At 46.4% G+C, this 17,071-nt stretch overlaps 1 protein-coding gene across 1 annotated transcript in view; it reads right to left on the bottom strand.

Annotated features, from left to right (window-relative positions):
* Ngf (nerve growth factor) overlaps nt 1-16,812 on the bottom strand; it is a 49,057-nt gene extending 32,245 nt beyond the window's left edge. Inside the window, exon 1 of the mRNA XM_046458318.2 lies at nt 16,739-16,812. The gene's annotated coding sequence lies outside the window, so the exon portion shown is untranslated. The remainder of the gene's footprint in view (nt 1-16,738) is intronic.
* Nucleotides 16,813-17,071: the final 259 nt, after the last annotated feature.

The following is a 17,071-nucleotide window of genomic DNA, read 5'->3' as shown; positions in this document are numbered from 1 at the left end:
AAGGTGTCTCGGGTTCCCAGCACAGCTCCTGGCACAAAGACGGTGCTTGATAAAGAGTTAATGAAAGTTGCAAGGAAGACATGAATGGAGTCCTGAGCAGGACTCTGCTGCTCACACTGTGACAGGCACTCCATCCACTAGATTTTTGGTTTCCTTTCCTACCTTTCCACCAGCCCCACCATTTATTTTAAGAAGGATTGCATGATTTCTCATGATTTTTTCAACTCTACCATTCCATGGATCTTTGAATCAGACAGGAACAGCAGTTGCCTCTGTGTGTGTGTGTGTGTGTGTGTGTGTGTTTGTGTGTCTCACAGGTGCAGACAGGGGCAGATAGCAGAAGCAATCTACAGAAGACGAGAAGACTTATGATAAAATGTTTTCATTTCCTTTTTATGACCAAGGCTACAGGGTCATAGAAGAATGTGTCTGACAGCCAGCCCTGTGATACTAGATTGACCCCAGTGATATTTTCCCCCCAATGCCTAAAGTTCCTTGGAATTAAAGTTAAAATACGAAGTGTCAGTCAGATGACAACCTTTTATCCCCCATGGACAGGTATAATCCTTAAATGTCCTTACAGTCCCTAAAGCCCAGAATGTGTGCACACAGTGAGGACACTAATTATTCACTAGTGAAAAATAAGCTTTAAGATAGGCAATATCGGCCAGGTGCAGTGGCACATGCCTGAAATCCCAGTGACTCAGGAGGTTGAGCCAGGAGGCTCACGAGTTCAAGGTCAGCCTCAGCAATTTATCAAGGCCCTCAGCAATTAGTGAGGCCCTGCCTCAAAATAAAGGGTACAGAGGAGGGCTGGGGATGCGGCTCAGTGGTAAAGCGTTCACTAGGTTCAATCCCTGGTACAGGAAAAAAAAGGCAACTTCCTTGCAATAAGAATTTAAGAATTAATCCCAATTACCAATATTGGCGGAACCAAAAAGTTTCTCCATTTTTATATGTTTGCTTAGGAAAACAGGCAGAAAAGAGATGTTCTTACAACATCTTTAAGTTTTGGTAGCTTTTTTAAAAAATATTTTTTTGTTAGAGATGGATGCAATATCTTTATTTTGTTTATTCATTTTTATGTGGTGCTAAGGATTGAACCCAGTGCCTTATATGTGCGAGGCAAGTTCTCTGCCACTGAGCCACAACCCCAACCCCTTTAGTAGATTAAAAAATTTTTTTTTTTTGGTAATTGTAGATGAACAGAATACCTTTATTTTATTTTTAATGTGGTGCTAAAGATCGAACCCAGTGCCTCACGCATGCCAGGCAAGTGCTCTGCTACTGAGCTACAGCCACAGTCCAAGTTTTGTAGGTTTGATGATAAATGAAACACTAAACAAATTATTTCTGTCCAAGAAATCTAGAGGACAGTTGTCTCTGGATTATTATTATTATTTTTTTCTATCTGGGTCTTGCACTTTCTGGCAGGGGTAAGGGCAGAAGTTAAGCCCTGTGACACTTGCCCTTTGCTGATGACTGAATTAAATTCCTGTCAGGGGCATGGTTCCCTTGCTTTTTTCACATCCCAGAATGAGGTCTGAGAGCCCGGAGGGATCAATTCCAGGCTTGTAATAAGAAAGGAAAGGGGCTGTTCCTGTCTGTGCATAGCATGACATTGCCTTTACACGTGACAAAGTCTTGTGGAACCTGTGAGGAGTGGTCCCCAGAAGTCTGTGGAAGTGGCTTTTAGTAATTGCCCTGTAAAAGGGAGAGATTGTTGGGGTGGGGGCTGCACTGTTCCTGCCTAAATTCTGGAATAGTGCCTTAGGAACCCGGGTTAGGCCTATGTAGTAGCTTGACCAGAGCAAAGAGATGGCAGCGGAACTAGCCGGGGAAGACCGGTCTTGATAACAGTAGCAAGAACCACAAGAAAGTTCTATGTTTTGAGGCTTATGTGCCTCATGCCATGTTAACCATTTTCTAAGCATTGTTATAGTGAGCCATCACAGCAACTTTACCACCCCCATTTACAGGTGTCTTCACTGAGGTTTACCCCACAAGTGAACAAGAAATCACACCTTGATATCATGGCATCGACCTGCAATCCTTGCATGGGGGTCTCCTCATATTTTAAACTCCACCCCCTTGCCCTCTCACTTTACAAAGACCTCCAGCTCCAAAGTATTCCCATGATTCACTGACTACTGTCTGGATTTTACTTTCCAAGATTTTATTCACATAAGGAGGATGGCTGCCATGGGTTGGACAGCTTTTATGCACCAAGTACTGAGCTAAGTATTGCATGTCTTCTCTCCTTTAATCACTATTTCATGAGGGAGATATTATTATTATTCCTGTTCCACAATTGAGGAAATTGAGACTCAGAGGGAGTTTATGTCATTTATTTAAAGTCGCAGTTAGCAGGAAGGAAGGACCAAGGCCAGTCATTGGCTTGCTGCCTTGTCTGTGAGTGGTTTATCACCTTTTAACAGAGATCATTTGATGGCTGCTCAAAAGCATTTGCCCCAGGGATAAGCATCAATCAGTCTGAGCCTTTATCATGCATGTATTTCTTGGTATGAATGAAGGTTCAGATATCATGTTTTCATGGAGAAGTGGGAGGACATCAAACCTGTCTATATAAACAAGGGGACTTAATGGTTGAAGCGGGGCAGATGACAAGTTGGCAGATGGGTTCTGTGAATGAAAAGTCAGCAAGAAATGTGAGCAGTTCAGAGACTCAGGGATGGATGGTCAGCCTGGGTGTTCTAGAATTTTTGAGGCAGAGTGACAGACAACCTCATTGCCCCAGCCCTGCAAGGCACACAGTGCCCAGCATCTATGAGACTATGTCTGCAGGAAAATCCATATTTTTATAGACTGAGTCAGGGCTAAATTAGACATAAGGGTAATCCAACTCATCTGAATTTCATCACCATTATATCACTCTTTAGACCTTGTAAATTTTCATAATAATGTTTTTGGTAGGTTGGAGTAAGCTGGCTACCTCTGAGGTGTGCTACTTTAAACCTACATTAACAGACTAATAAAATGAGGTGTTGGCCAGCTGATCTCATGTAGACAACTCCTCAGAAGTATCCAGGCAGCAAGACGATCCACAGTCATGAGTAGTTATCCTGAGGTGGCCCTAAAGACACAGACCCTGACCATACCCTATCCCTTGGAAAAGATGTTGGGAAGGCCACAGCTCCGTACCTGAGGTTGGGCATGTCTCTATTGGGGGGGTCTCCAAGATCTACAAACCCCAGAATCTGTATCACTTGGAGTCAGAATCTTGGAGACGTGATTCTAATCCCCATTCTCCCATTTCATCTCCCTCAAAACTTGGACGTCAATATCATTATTAGGAATGGCACAGAGGGATGACCTGGAAGGAGGGGGCAGAAAACCCCACCCATCACCTGGCAGGTACTAACCATCGTTATATGTGATTTTACTGAAATGACTGATTTTCAATGAAATGCAGGATTCATGGGGGATGATGGGTCAGAGTGTTTTAGAATCAAGACTATTCCAGAACTGCATTTTTCATACCATGATCTCATGTGCCACCAACTCTATATAGGCCAATATGCCTGCACAGGACACAATGTCTGCCTGGTTTTGATTTTATTCCTTATTTGCCTTCCCAGTACCCCCAGGTCCAAATAGCCCCTTTACTGGGCTTCAGGAGATCCAATGGTAGAAGCACCCCCATCCCCATCTGCTGCCCAGATGAGCTAACCTAGAGATGTTCCCTGAAGATATGGGCTCTTTTCTACTGGGCTCCACTCCTGGCCTGAGCCACCCTAAGTTGAGCTTGCTCCTTCCTGGTTCTTCTTCTGTTCACTCTCCTGACTCTTCTCCAATCGTATCTTGGATCCCTAGGCCTCTAGCTGGGCTCTCCACCCTACTAAATATTCCAGTCCACAGCTGACTCTAACCTTTAAGGGGGCCATTCCAGGTGCCCATGTGCTTGAGAGGAAGCCAGTCCCCAAAGTCCTGCTCTACTTTAGGGCCAGCTGGTCTGGAGGGACCAGCAACTCCAGAAACTTACTCTGTATCCTGTGCCATGCTTCCTCCAAGAATGCCTTCCCCCAGACGCTGAATCCTGCAGCCCTTCCTTTCTGGCCCCTTTGTAGTAAGCCATGTCTGTGCCGTACCTATCAGGTACATGTTGAATTACTCACCTGACAAATATTTTCTGAGCTCCTACTATGTGAACTACTTGGTGAACCCAACAGGTTCCCTGCCTTCATTCCATGTAGAAGATACAATAAAATAAGAAAACAAGTCATAGAATTAAGTACTATGGAACACACGAGCAGGGTGAGGAAGTTCAGTGTCAGGGTTTGTGAGGGTGGAAATAAATATCTTAAGGTGATCAAGAGGCAACACCTGAGAGACCTCAGTGATGATGAGCAAAAGCTAACCATGAGCAAGTCTGGTAGGAGTATCCCGGATGGAGGAAGCAGCAGGTGAAAAGGCCCTTGGATAGCTGGGAGGGCAGTGTGTTGAAGGCAGAGCGAGGTGAGCCTGGTGGCTGCATGGTAGGCCAAGGAGTGATAGAAGATGCTGGAGAGAGTCAGGGTCCAGATCGTTGAAGGCAGGCTCCTCCCTCTCGGCACTATTGACATTTGGAGCCAGATATTTCTTTGTTGTGGTGGACTGTTCTGTGCATTGTAAGATGTTTACTGAGTCCCTGGCCTCTACACATGAAATGCCAGTAGCACTCTTTAACTTGTGAAAACCAAAAATGTTTCCAGATATTGCCAAAGTTCCCATGGGAGAGAAGTGATCCTAGTGAAGACCTACTGAAGGAAAGCCATGGCAAGAATATGATTTTATTCTTGTATAGTGGAAAGGCATTGGAGGTCGCATGCTGGGAAATACCACGACATGACTGACATCTTTAAAAGGACTCTTTGGCTGCCATTGGGTTAAAGGCTGGGGAACAGGAGTGGAGGCAGTAAATGGGAAAGAGAATAAAATCTGTAATTAACAACAACGAAAAAGAGGGGAAGCAGGCAGGTCTGGGGGAGATTCAGGTAAGGAGGTGACCGCAGTTTGCACAAAAGAGGCAGTAGGAGGTGGTGAGAAGCCACTGGGTTCCGGACGTATTTTGAGGGTGAAGGCAAAAAACTCATTGGTGAACTAAATATGAAAGACGAGCAGGAAGGTAGAATCAAAGATGATTCCTAGACTATTCTGTGAGAATAATTATATCATTATCTAAAATGGGGAAGACTCAAATAATACTAGGGAAAGAGTAGTTTGAAGGTCAAAAATTCTAAATTTGAGAAGTCCACTCTAGATCTCCGAGCAGACATGCCAGGACAATGTAAGAGCCAGGGGGCCCCGGGGAGAGGTCGAGAATGGAAACACACCCAGAACCTTAAGTCATATTTCATGTCCAGGGAAGATGAGGTCATTCAAGAAGAGAATGATCTAGAAGATACAGAGGATGTTGTGGACCCATGAGGGTGAAGGGACATTGGGAGCACTGTGTGTCACGAGGTATCCTGTCATTGTTGTAATATCTGCCTTAGATGAGTACCATACCCATGTTTTGGACAACTGAACAACATAGCAAAAGTCACCTCTTTTAAGCTTAGCACTAAGGAGTATGTGCTAGGAGTCCAATTTTATAGCCTGCCTCTGCCATGTGCTGCCTCTGGGCCTAGAAACCCTATGAGTCTCATTGCACATGCCTGCTGCCTCCACAGTGACCTTGGCTGCTTGCTGCCTCACAGGGGCCTGCTCAGCGCCTGGCACAGGCCTCCATCCCGACCACAGCAGAACACCTGGTTTCTGCCCTGGCTTCTGTAAGTGCTTCAACATCTGCTCCAGCATTTGGGATGGGCAGCCACTCATCTGGGGCAAGTGACTGTCAAGGTCCCTCTCCCAACCGTGGGCAGAGCCAGGACGAACACCTGGAGTCTCCCACTCCTTGTCCAGGTCTTCACATCCAGCCTTCTATATTTACACCCCAGGTGTCTTCCCAGCCATCAGCCATACTCAGTGCAAGTCCCAATTAGGTATGCAGGTAAATATTTTTATTTTCACTCTGTGGATCAGGATGCAGAGGCTCAGAGTTTCTGTAATTTTCCCAAGTCATACAGATAGCAATCCAGTCATTCTGAGAAACACCCTCATCCCCTAAATCTAAGTGCTGTTGAATTGGAATAATCTACATCTGACTTACTGTTTTTCTTTCTTGTGGAACACCTTTCCTAGTACATAAAAGAAATAGCTTCAGACAGGTTTGTGGAAATTTTCCAAGCAACCGTGTTGCCAGTCAAAATTCTGTAATCGGTCCAAATTATTGAAGAAGTTGAAGTGAGTGGAAGGTATGTGCATTTTGACATATTATAAGAGATGTATTTATATTTTGAGATGTATTTGTTGCTTTATTGCTTGATTAATCCCCCTGCTTTCTGAAGCGTCTTGTTCTTTTTTTTTGGAAAAATTCAAAAACAACAGCACTTAAAAACCCCACCCCTAAAATATTTTCTTTCATTTCCAAGATAAAGAGATGCTGACACATGGGCATGAAATCTGGAGTCAGACTTTGGTGTCTGACCTCTTCAACAAGAAAAATAAAAACATCGCCCAGCGTTCACACTTTGCCTGTGGAAGCCCAGAAACAACTCTGTAACCCAGATGAAAAGAGAGGTCATTCGTTTCATGCTTAAGGAACATTCTGGGTGGTGTGTTGCTTCTGGGGGTAACTGATTCCATTTGTCATTGCAAGTTGAAGAAAGGGTGGAAATGCACTTTTCCTCCCCTTTTGGGCACAGAAAAAAACAACAAGTCAGCATTTGCTTTTCACTAAAACACAGGTGCAGGGGCAATGAATGTGAACATCTCTTTACTGACTGGTGAGCAGTCCACTCGGCCTCCCCCAGGCTTGGCTCAATAGTTCCCACCTATTCCTCTGACTAACCGTTCTTGTCTTTTTGAGATATGACGCATTCTTCCCTAAAAGAAGTTACACTGTACAATTCCCCCAAAACCAAAGGCCCAATGTTCTTTCTGATGTGGAGATGCTAACACACAACACGGGGGTGGAGGGAAGAAAAGAAGTCCACTGGATTAGACAAAAGGGAATGAAGGGAAGGGAGGGAGGATGGAAATTAGAAAGACAGTAGAATGAATTAGACATTACTTTTCTATGCTCATATATGAATGCACGACCAGTGCAATTCCACATCATGTTCAACCACAAGAATGTGATCAAAATTGTAACAGGTTGCAACCCATGTACGTATAATACGTCAAAATGCACTTACTGTCATGTATATCTAAAAAACAACTAATAAAAAAACAGTATTCACCTGCTCAGATGGGGTTTGTACGATGCAAGCATCTCTCTTGGCTACAAATGTCATTTAAAAAGAGCACTGGTCTGGGACATTAGCTCTGCAGTGAGTAGTGTGTGGGTGGTGAGGGGAGAAAGGACAGTCTTGTGGAGGGGGAAAGTACCTTTCAAGCCGGGTCCATTTTCTTTCCTTCTGTCCCTTTGTCCTGCAACCTCAAATAGAGAATTGGGGACTGCCTGGAAAGAGCAATGTTTGGTCTGGGCAGGAATTCAGCATTTGAGGAGATGTCACAAATAATCCTCTTTGAGTCTTAGTGAAAATGGAGCCCAGAGGGAGGGCATTTTACTAGAAGAGAGTTGGAATGAGCCCCAGGGGAGCCAGAGAGCTACAGAAGAAGGGGGTGCGAAAGCTTCCCTGGGAACAAAGAGCCAGGCAGTCTGTCATCACTGATCTGTCTTCAGGGCTACATTAGCCAGGCTCTCAAGGAAATTGGGCCATGTCACCTTTGTGGCCCTTTTGTAGAATCTTGGTGTGGGTCACCCTTTCATGTGCCCTCCACCAGAAACAGAACAGCTGAGGTCAGTGACAGACTGCCCCTTGGCTGGAGTTAGGATGGGGGCTTGATTTATCTAAAGGTGTCAGTTCTAGTGTCACATTAAGAGCCCTGAAGCTACTCAGGAAAGAAATGTAAACGCTCCACAATGGGGTAGCCCAAAGCCTCACTCCCCAGAAATTGTTAGTTCTCTGCACTGGGCAGGAACTTCTTTAGAATTTTTATGATATCAACATTTTAATAATATCTTGGCTCCACAGTCCTTAGAAAAATATACTGAGGGGAAAGGATATGATCTTCTGGGAACAGGAGCCACTGCATCCACACTAGCACCAAAGCATTTATCCAGATTCCGTGACAAGGCCAAGAAAGGCCACAATAACCCTGTGACGGAATCTAGTAGCAGAGAGAAGGATGCTTTGTGCCCCCTGGACAATCACTGTCATGGTCGTGTGTAGGGAAGAGGATTGCAGAAAGAGGGCCCTGCAAACAAGAAATGGGAGAAAGAGGGTGGAGAAAGTGGGGCCAAAGACAAAATCAGATCGTTGTTTCTTCTTTGCTGAGTTTGTCAAAGAAAAGCAAAACTCAGGGATACAAACACGGAGGGAAGTCCGAGTTGTAATGAAGTTGAACAGTCACTGAGAAAGCAAATGGGAGAAGGAAGAGGTGGAGGGGAAGGAGGGAGAAATGGGAGAGGAGGAGGAGAAAAAGAGGAAGGCGGAGGAAGAAGAAGAGGAGGAAGAGGAATAGGAATTAAAGACGGATGACCAGAGCAGCTTCCCTGGCTAGGGCCTCCTTGGTGGCAGGCCTAGTACCCAGCACTTCATACATCTTTGCCACTTAGTCCACACAATAGCTGTATCTATGGGGGAGTAATTAGTCTCACTGCACAGAGGAGGTCACAGATGCTTCCAGAACAAAAGTTACTGCAGATCCTAGGCAGCATCTTGCTTCTGAGGTGCACTTTCTCACTGTGTACCGTGGATCATCCCTCTGGTGAGGGGACATCACTAATAAAATATTTCAGAAATATTGCAAATATCTGACGAAGCCATTTGCTTGGAAAAGAGTCAATCCAGGAATCCATCCAGAGAACATAATCGCTGATGTCAGGCACGGACTGGTAATATTTTAGGCAGTTGATGTGTGCTTTTGCAAAAGAAACTATTTTCTCTGCTTTTGGAACCTAGCAAATTCATCTGCCCTGATGGGCAGTGCACAGCCACCATCTAACAATCAACTCTAAAGGAAAAGAGAAATGCAAAGGATTTTGGGACTCTATCAATGCACCATCAAGAGTGGAAGTGTCTTTCTCAATTTTTGGTGAGTACAACCAGGACCTGAAATTAGATTGCTTTTCAGGGGAGTGTATATGTCTCCACCCCGGTTTAGGGCTTGGGGACAATTTTCGTTTGACAACTAGGGGCAGTGGCAGGGTTGGCTGAATCTGATTTAGGTCATAAAGTCCAGACCAGAGGGCTCAGAGTAAGTCAGCCCCGACAAGCCGTGGACTCGGTGACTTCACTCCAAGCAATGTGCACGATAATTGAGAAAACATGTTCCTGTGATGTCCTCATGAAAAAATCCAGATTTACAAATATATTTTTTTTTTATTCCTAAGAATTCTTTAAATATTTGCCGTGCATGTCTATACAGCCTCCCAGAGCACTTCTCCTTCTTACTGGTTGTGTTTTTCTCCTGTGGTCCGGGTCAGGTTTTCAAGGGTGGGATTCTGAGGACAAGCGGGCAAGTGGCCACAGGCCTTGGGGAGAAGCAGGAAAGGAAATAACCCAGGCTTCTGTGCTTTTCCTGCAGCAGAAAAAGCAAAAGAGGCCCAAGTCCTTGAGAGACAGCTGTAGGCAAGGTTCAAAAACAGCAGTGTGAATAAAGGGCCAGAGGTTGCTGCCCTCTGGGATGGCCACAACCCCTCTCAGCTGACTAGCACTGCACACAGAGCTAAGGCTTCCTGGGCATTTGACATATTCCAGATTGTAGCAAGGGTTTTCTGGCATTTTCTCCCCTCCCCTTCACAGTTGCCTTCTGAAGTCAGCATTCTGATTCACTTTCCTAGATGAAGAAACTGAGGTTTACTGGGATTGAATATGTGGTCATACAGTTAATAAAAGGCACAACTTGAATTGAAAGGCAGTTCCAACTGATTTGGTGCCAAGACTTCTAGAATATCCTACCCACCTGCAAGATATCCCCCCACCCCGACACACACACACACACACACACACACACAGGAAGCTTTCCTAGAGGTCTCCTGGTCATTCAAGCCTCTCACTTCTTAGAGTTCTTGGGGCCATACAAAGTTAGCACTTCTTCAGCTATTTCTTGGCAATTTTCTCCAAGAGTATTAATTTAGATAAGAAGATAAAAAAAAAATCACCCACATAGGTTTTGTTTGAACGGTAACTGATGTTTTGAAAGTAAAGAAATTACATATTCAAACTCAAAATTTTGACTTACTTTTGAACAGTTGTCAACTCAGCCACAATAGACCTACAACACTGCAAAGCAGCGGATGGCCTGTCCCCTTTCAATGGGGCATGTCACTTCTAGCTTCCACTGTCCCTACCAGGCTATGGCCTTGCTTGTGCATATGACCGGCTGAGCCTCTGAAGCAAGTTTAGTTTGAGTTCTTGAGCAAACTCAAGAAGGAAAAGGATCCAGAATTATATTGTGAGTTCCCCAGCATGGCCCAACTCCCTAGTGCATTAATAAAAATGCTAACTGAGAGAAGGAAATCAACCTGGTAGCCTGCTATATGGGGAACCAACCTCCTCTGCAGGGCAGGGATCACGGGTTCTTTACAGTTCAACAGCTGCTGCTCACCCATGGCTGAGTCTTGGGGGAGTATGTGCCCTGTCACCGTAGTATTTCAATTCCTCCCTCTTTCCTTTTCTAGTCAACATGGCAAGATACTCAACAATTCTAAAGACACAGAGGGGTTGTTGTGTAGGGAAGAGAACCAAATCACTCTGAAAGCTGCCATTCTTGAGCACTGATTAACATTGCTGACAGAAAAGTCTGAGGAGACGTTTGCCCCCCAAATAAAAAATTACAGGCAAAATACCCCCCAAGTCTCCTTTTGCTGGGATGTTATGAGGCAAACATAATTCGGGAGATGAAACGTTGGGCTGAAATTCCATCCAAGTGAGAATGTTAATTACAGAAGGTCAAAATAGAGGTGAGTAAGTTCCTAGAGAAGACTTCAGTATCAACAGAAAAGATTTCTTGTTTGAATGCAGCAAAGTTTTATATACACTGAGACATACAAAGATGTTGTCAAGGTCCCTTTAGTGAAGGGACCATGAAGGAAAATGCCCTTGGATCAGCCCCACCAAGGAAAAGCAACAGGTAAGGAAGCTTGTGTTTGTTTGGTGCCTTCTTAGCCCAGCCCTCGCAGTGTTCTGCCCACACCAGCTCACCTGTGGCACACAGTCAGATTGCCAGCGTAGGCATTACTGTAGCCTTGTTGTGAGATAAGGAACTGGGTCCAGGAGCCGCCCACCTGGGTGTCTGCTCTGCTCTGCTGGCAATGCTGTCTCCTTTCTCCCTACTTATCTAGTCCAGCATCTTTCAGGCAGTTAGAACCCAGTATGACCTCTCCCTTTTTTAAATCTTACTATTTTTTTTCTATTTTTATTTTTTTGGTTGACACATCACCTCCATCCACAGGGAGCCTGCCCCCCTTGGCATCTCCCACACACTGTGGAGGTTCGACACGTGGTTGTTTACAATGACAAGGTAGTATACCTCAGTCTGCTGATCTCTGAGCCAGGTCTGCTCAGATCCAAAAATAGGTTGCCATTTCACCAGGCTGAGCAAGAAAGAAATGCAAGTCACCTTATGAGAAACTAGGGTTGTGATCCGCGCAGTGACGAGGAACTGAGAACAGAATGCTTCCCCCTCCCTGAGCAAGAGCTGGGTTCTTGAGGAGGCTTCCCTCAGAATGGACAGTCCTCCTTGGGCTCATGGAAGAACAGCATGCAGTGGGAAGGAGATAAATACCACCAAGCCTTGCTAGTGAAGGAACAGCCAAGGGAAACAGGAAAATCAGTTGGTCTGTACCAGATAGCAAATACCTGTGGTTACTGGGAAATGATTCCAAAAGTAGTGGATCATAACTGCCCAGCATGGAATGGCTTCTGTGCAATATTTAGGCTGTTTGTTCCCATTGACCTCATAGCCAGATCCCTCCCCTTGCAGGGTTCTCCACCTGCAGAAGCCACATAGGCAGTGCCAAAACCTCTCCGGCTGCTTTGCCTAGCGGTGAATTTTCAGGGAAGTTTTCTGGCTGTCTGACTCTGACTAATACTACTAGTAATAAAAAAGACTTCCCACACGTGAAAGAGGTTGGTCAAACTCTTGGGCAATTCAAAAAGCATTGTAGCTAGTCCCACTTCACAGATTTTTGTCATTAGACCAGCCTCATTTGGGCACTTCCTTATATCTCCTGCATTCATTCCTCCTCCTCCTCCTCCTCCTCCTCCTCCTCCTCCTTCTTCTTTTTGGCAGAGGGACAGGATTACCACTAGGAACTAGCTCCAAGCTCTGATAGCCTTGACCCTGCATTGATTTTCATCTCCTACTTCTAATGATTTGGGAGTGAGCGGCCAGGACATGTTCCTATAATACCTCCCATAGATATTATTCCCTTCATACCTTTACACTATAAGTAAACAAGTGATTCTGGTTTTTTCTTTTTCTTTTTCTTTTGGTCCCCTAGTGACATTCTGGGGGAAGAGATGAGGATAACATAAGCTGTTCTATTTGAAAATAAACCCAGTGCTGCAAGCACCACCCCACTAGTGCAGCATTTTTTTCTATCAACTGTCATGTATTGATTCTCATTTATTTTGCAGCTTGGGTACAGTTGTATTATTTGGTATCAATATGTACTCACGTTGTATTAAATGCTGTCAGGGCTGAGGGTCGTGGTGGGGTTCTGCTTCAGGGGAAAGATCTCCTGGTGCCAGAATATGATCCATTTAGCAAAGGAGAGGATTTCCTCCTGGTGCTGGGGACTCCCGGGGCAGGCAGTCTGCCTGTGTTTTTAATAGCATATGGCAGAGAAGGAAGCTGCCATGCTCTGATACCCCAGTCCCCCTCCACACACACAGACTCTTTGGATTTTTTTTTCCTGTGGGTTATTTGTAGTCAAATTCTACTCACAGAAGGCAAAGAGTGACACTTGACAGGATCTGGACTTTGGAAATCACAATTCAGGGACCTAGTACCAGGCCAAGAAGAAAGGCCTTTTTTGATCATTTTCAAGGGAATTCTCAACTGGGAGCAGCAGTATCTTTAATTAACAAGCAGTTAGCCTTTTATGGGGGCATGCTTGGCTATCACGATGACATCTGACATTTAGTAGGTGAGATGGGGATAGGTACTACACTTTCTGTGCTGTGTAGATTGATCGCACTTAACCAAGAATTGCCGTGAGATGTCAACGGTCCCATGGAGAAACAATATTAAATCAATCCACTGGTCTCATAGATTTCCTGAGTAATTTAGTGACTTGCTCAAGTTGCCCCAATGACTTTCCACCCGTTTATATAAACCACCATGGGAAGTTTGCCCAAAATACAGGAGGAAAATATCAAGAGATCATCTCAACTTTGTAATCTGATTCCTGTTAAGCTCCAGTCTAAGACTAACAGTCTATAGAAGCTCCTCAAAAGCATGTAATGTAGCCCACAGAAGAGCAATGAAAACATACTGAACCACAAAAAAACCCTCTCCTCTATGGTATGTTCTCATTTTTCTGGTCTTGGTTAAACTTTGTGGCTGAAGGTCTATTCTCCTTAGTTCAAACAGGGATATTTCCGTGCCGGGGCACACCCAAGTGAAAGGCCAATGACCCACAGCCTCAGTTTCTCTATTTGCACATTGGCCTGTGGGTGGGGGAGTTATCCTCGTCTAACTGCCATTTGGAGTCAGGATCTCAACTGTCACCCTCACCCTCCTATCAGGAAGCAAGGTCCCCAGGGAATGGGTTGTGGAAGGGTCTTTCATTCTCATTTATTTGCCTGATGCCACCAAACAGTGTTCTCCGAAACTAATAGTCGATACCCCTTTCCACTGATTTCTTGGGCCTGGCCAAGTCTGACACCTGGCAGTCTGCAAGATTAGAGATGCCAGTCAAAGAAACAGACACTTTCTGGGAACATGCGTGTATGCTCACAGACATCCAGGAATTTGATGCACACCCTTAGCAGACCTTCCGTTGTTTCTTGAGAGTAGAGAGTATTTGCTGCCTGCAAAGGTCTCCAAGGCCTGCGATGGACCGTGAAGTCCCTATGAGTTCCCACTGGCAGAAGGTAAATGGCTGGGCCCCTGGGCCTCACTCTGGTGTTGCTATCTGTTGGGGTCTGGGCCTTGGCCCTACTGCATGCCCAGTGGAGAAGAGCAGTGGCCCTATCTCTGGGTAGTTTCTCTAAGCTCTGATGAAGTGCGCTCCACCAGTGCAGTTCCGCTCAGCACTCGTTGAAAAGTAAATATGATATGTCAAGAGCTTTGTAATGTTTTGAACAACCAATAAAAAAAAAAGAAAGAAAGAAAAGTAAAGTGGCATTTTGCTCATCAGTTTAATCTTAGTAATGATGAGAAACTTCCCCCAGGCTCTAGCCCTGCCCTGCCATGCCCAACTCTCCCTGCTGATGTCGGCAGTTGGGCCCCCTTCAGATTTCTTCCTGAAAAAGAATGGTAGTGTGGAACCTCACCTTGGGCCTACTGGCCCTTGGGGCGGGGGAGTAATGGGGTAGGCAATAGGGCCTCCTTCCTTGCTAAGCATTAAAAGAAGGGAAAGAGCCATCAGCACTGGATGATTGTCCTGAGTAGGCCCAATTCGCCAACTCTCTGGAAGCCTGGTCTACTTTAGGGTAAGATGGCTGCCCAAGGACAGCAGCGGCTCCAGCTGCTAGCTATAAAATCTTCAGAGGTACTCTTACAGTTCTGTCAAATCAAGTGTCCCTCAGAGACCTTGGTCTCCCATTTGCAGTGCCCCCTGATAGATTTTCTCTTTCAGGCTTAACAATGTATAAAAAGGTTGAGAAAAGAGCAGTGTAACGGTGTGACAGAATGTGACACTAATTCCATCTCCTTCCAACTACCAAAAAGAGGGACATTCATTTCTTCTGCTAGTCATTGTTGGCTGGGCCAATGTCAGCCCCCAGACTACTCTCACCCTCATCTGCAAGTCCCCTCTGAACCTCTGGGTATAATGCCCACTGTGAATTAGCATTTAGGTCATGCAAGTTGACACCTGACTTATTCAACAGAAGGAACCCATCAGGTCTAATGTAGCCTTTCTTTTGTGACTCTGCAGAGAAGGAAAGTTTCAGACATTCTAGAAAAATGTAAACACAGGGCAAAAAGGGATGGCAGGGACCAACAGCTGCTACCCTTCTGTATTGCTTTGAAAAGGAGAAACAGTCCCCCCCACCCCCGCCCAGTACACTTTTATGACAATTTCAAGAGTTGGAAGACCTGGAGACAAGCTCCTGGTGGGTCCTTCACTGCCATTGCTGAATTTGCAGAATGAAACTGGTCATGTATGTATGGGGTGGAGGGGACTGGCACTGTTCAGAGGATGGAGGCAGGACAATTAATCAAGTGCCTTTTCTCCAGGATTTCCATTGGCTTCAGATGACAGATGGGGCAGAGACACCCAGGAGAGCACTATTTTGGTTTCCAGCTGGGAACGTGCACTAAGTTTTCCTTAATACCCACAGCACCCAAAAGGCTTTGCTCTAATACACTTTAATACACGAAACACCCATAAATTATCCTTCAAACTGTTACAACTTCCAGCCTGGAACTACTTGGAAAAACCAGCCTGGCAAGCAGACTCTTTTTTTTTTTTTTTTTTAATCTCTCAAGTCACAGGAGACAAGAAAGTTCAAGCAGAAAACACCTTCCATAAGAATCTCAGAGATTGTGTGTGTGTGTGTGTGTGTGTGTAATCATTGTAATCAAATGGAGCTCAGCCGCTTGCTTGTTTACATTGACTCAAAGTTCCAGCTCCCTGACCCCCAAGTCCTCTCTGTCTCCTCTACAGCCTTCTCCTGAACCCAAGGCGCTGCCCGCCCCAACCCTGGGTGCCAGCTTCTCCCACACCTAGCAGTAGACTTTTGGAGGTAAAGCATAAAGCGTAAGACCCAAGTAGCAGGATTAAACTTCGGCGACTTCGAGCTGCGGATATCCAGCAGATTCCGTGCAGGGCCTTAGCACGTCGGACCCTGCGTTTGGCGCGCAAGCTTCTTATGTCAATCCCGGGTCCCAGGATCGCTACTTCCATTCCTCTCGCAACACGCGGAGGAGTTCCGAAACTCACGTTCCATTCCCTTCACCAAGTCTAACACGCTCTACCCGTCTCGTCCCCTCATCTAGGGGCAACGTAGCACTTTCCCGACTTGGCGCATTCCCCAGCCCGCGCGTGTTGTACACTCGCCCTCCGCAGCGCTGGCCACCAGTCCGCCAGCCCCCGCCAGCTTGCAGCCAGCGCGCGCATCCCTTCTCTTCGTGCTCATTTGCTTTCTCACTTGAGCGCAGTTCTTTTCTAACCCGCGAGCTAGTCCTCCCTAGCACAGCTTTGCGGCTTCTGCAGGCGCTAGGGGTGCCTACCAGACTCCCAGCTCTCCTGGGACTGGGAATTCCACGACCACAGTAAGCGGTGCTTCCTTGGACTCGCCTCCCCACCGAGGGTCTCGCGCCCCGACACCCACTTCGGGACATTATTTTCAGGGGGTGCATTTCAGCCCGCGGGAGCTTGGGGAGGTCCCCTGAGATCTCGCCAGACCAGGATCCATGCATACTCTCCTGGGAAGCCCAGCCACCCCGGCCCGCCGGCGCCCTCGCCGGCGCCCTCGCTGCACCCCTCTCGGTTCAGGGCAGCCTGACTCACCGATGCGCTCCCCTCCGGCTCCCAGCGCTCTCTGCTGTGCCGGAGCGTGAAGCTGCTGAAACAGGCTTCTTCAATGTTTTTAGCCCCTCCTCCCGGTCTCCTGAGTCACACTCGCTCCAAATCCTCCCCCCCACCCCACCCTACCCCTCCCCTCCCCACCCCGCCCCCACCCCCAGTCCCGCACCTGCCGTGGCTGGGCGGAGATGCCTGGCTGTAGGGGGTCCTGGGGACTGGAGATCCGCAGCTACCAGGAGGGGGGCCCGACCAACCAGGGAAAGATTCAGACCTCCAGCGGGCAAAGGGAAACGAATCCGAGTCGGAAGGGCAGCGCGC

Source organism: Marmota monax, unplaced genomic scaffold (assembly GCF_021218885.2).
Source record: "Marmota monax isolate L192 unplaced genomic scaffold, Marmota_monax_Labrador192_F-V1.1 WCK01_AAM20220418_F8-fsc00087, whole genome shotgun sequence".
Classification (NCBI taxonomy): domain Eukaryota; kingdom Metazoa; phylum Chordata; class Mammalia; order Rodentia; family Sciuridae; genus Marmota; species Marmota monax.
Note: the sequence above shows the minus strand (reverse complement) of the source record. Positions and strands in the feature narration are given on the sequence as shown.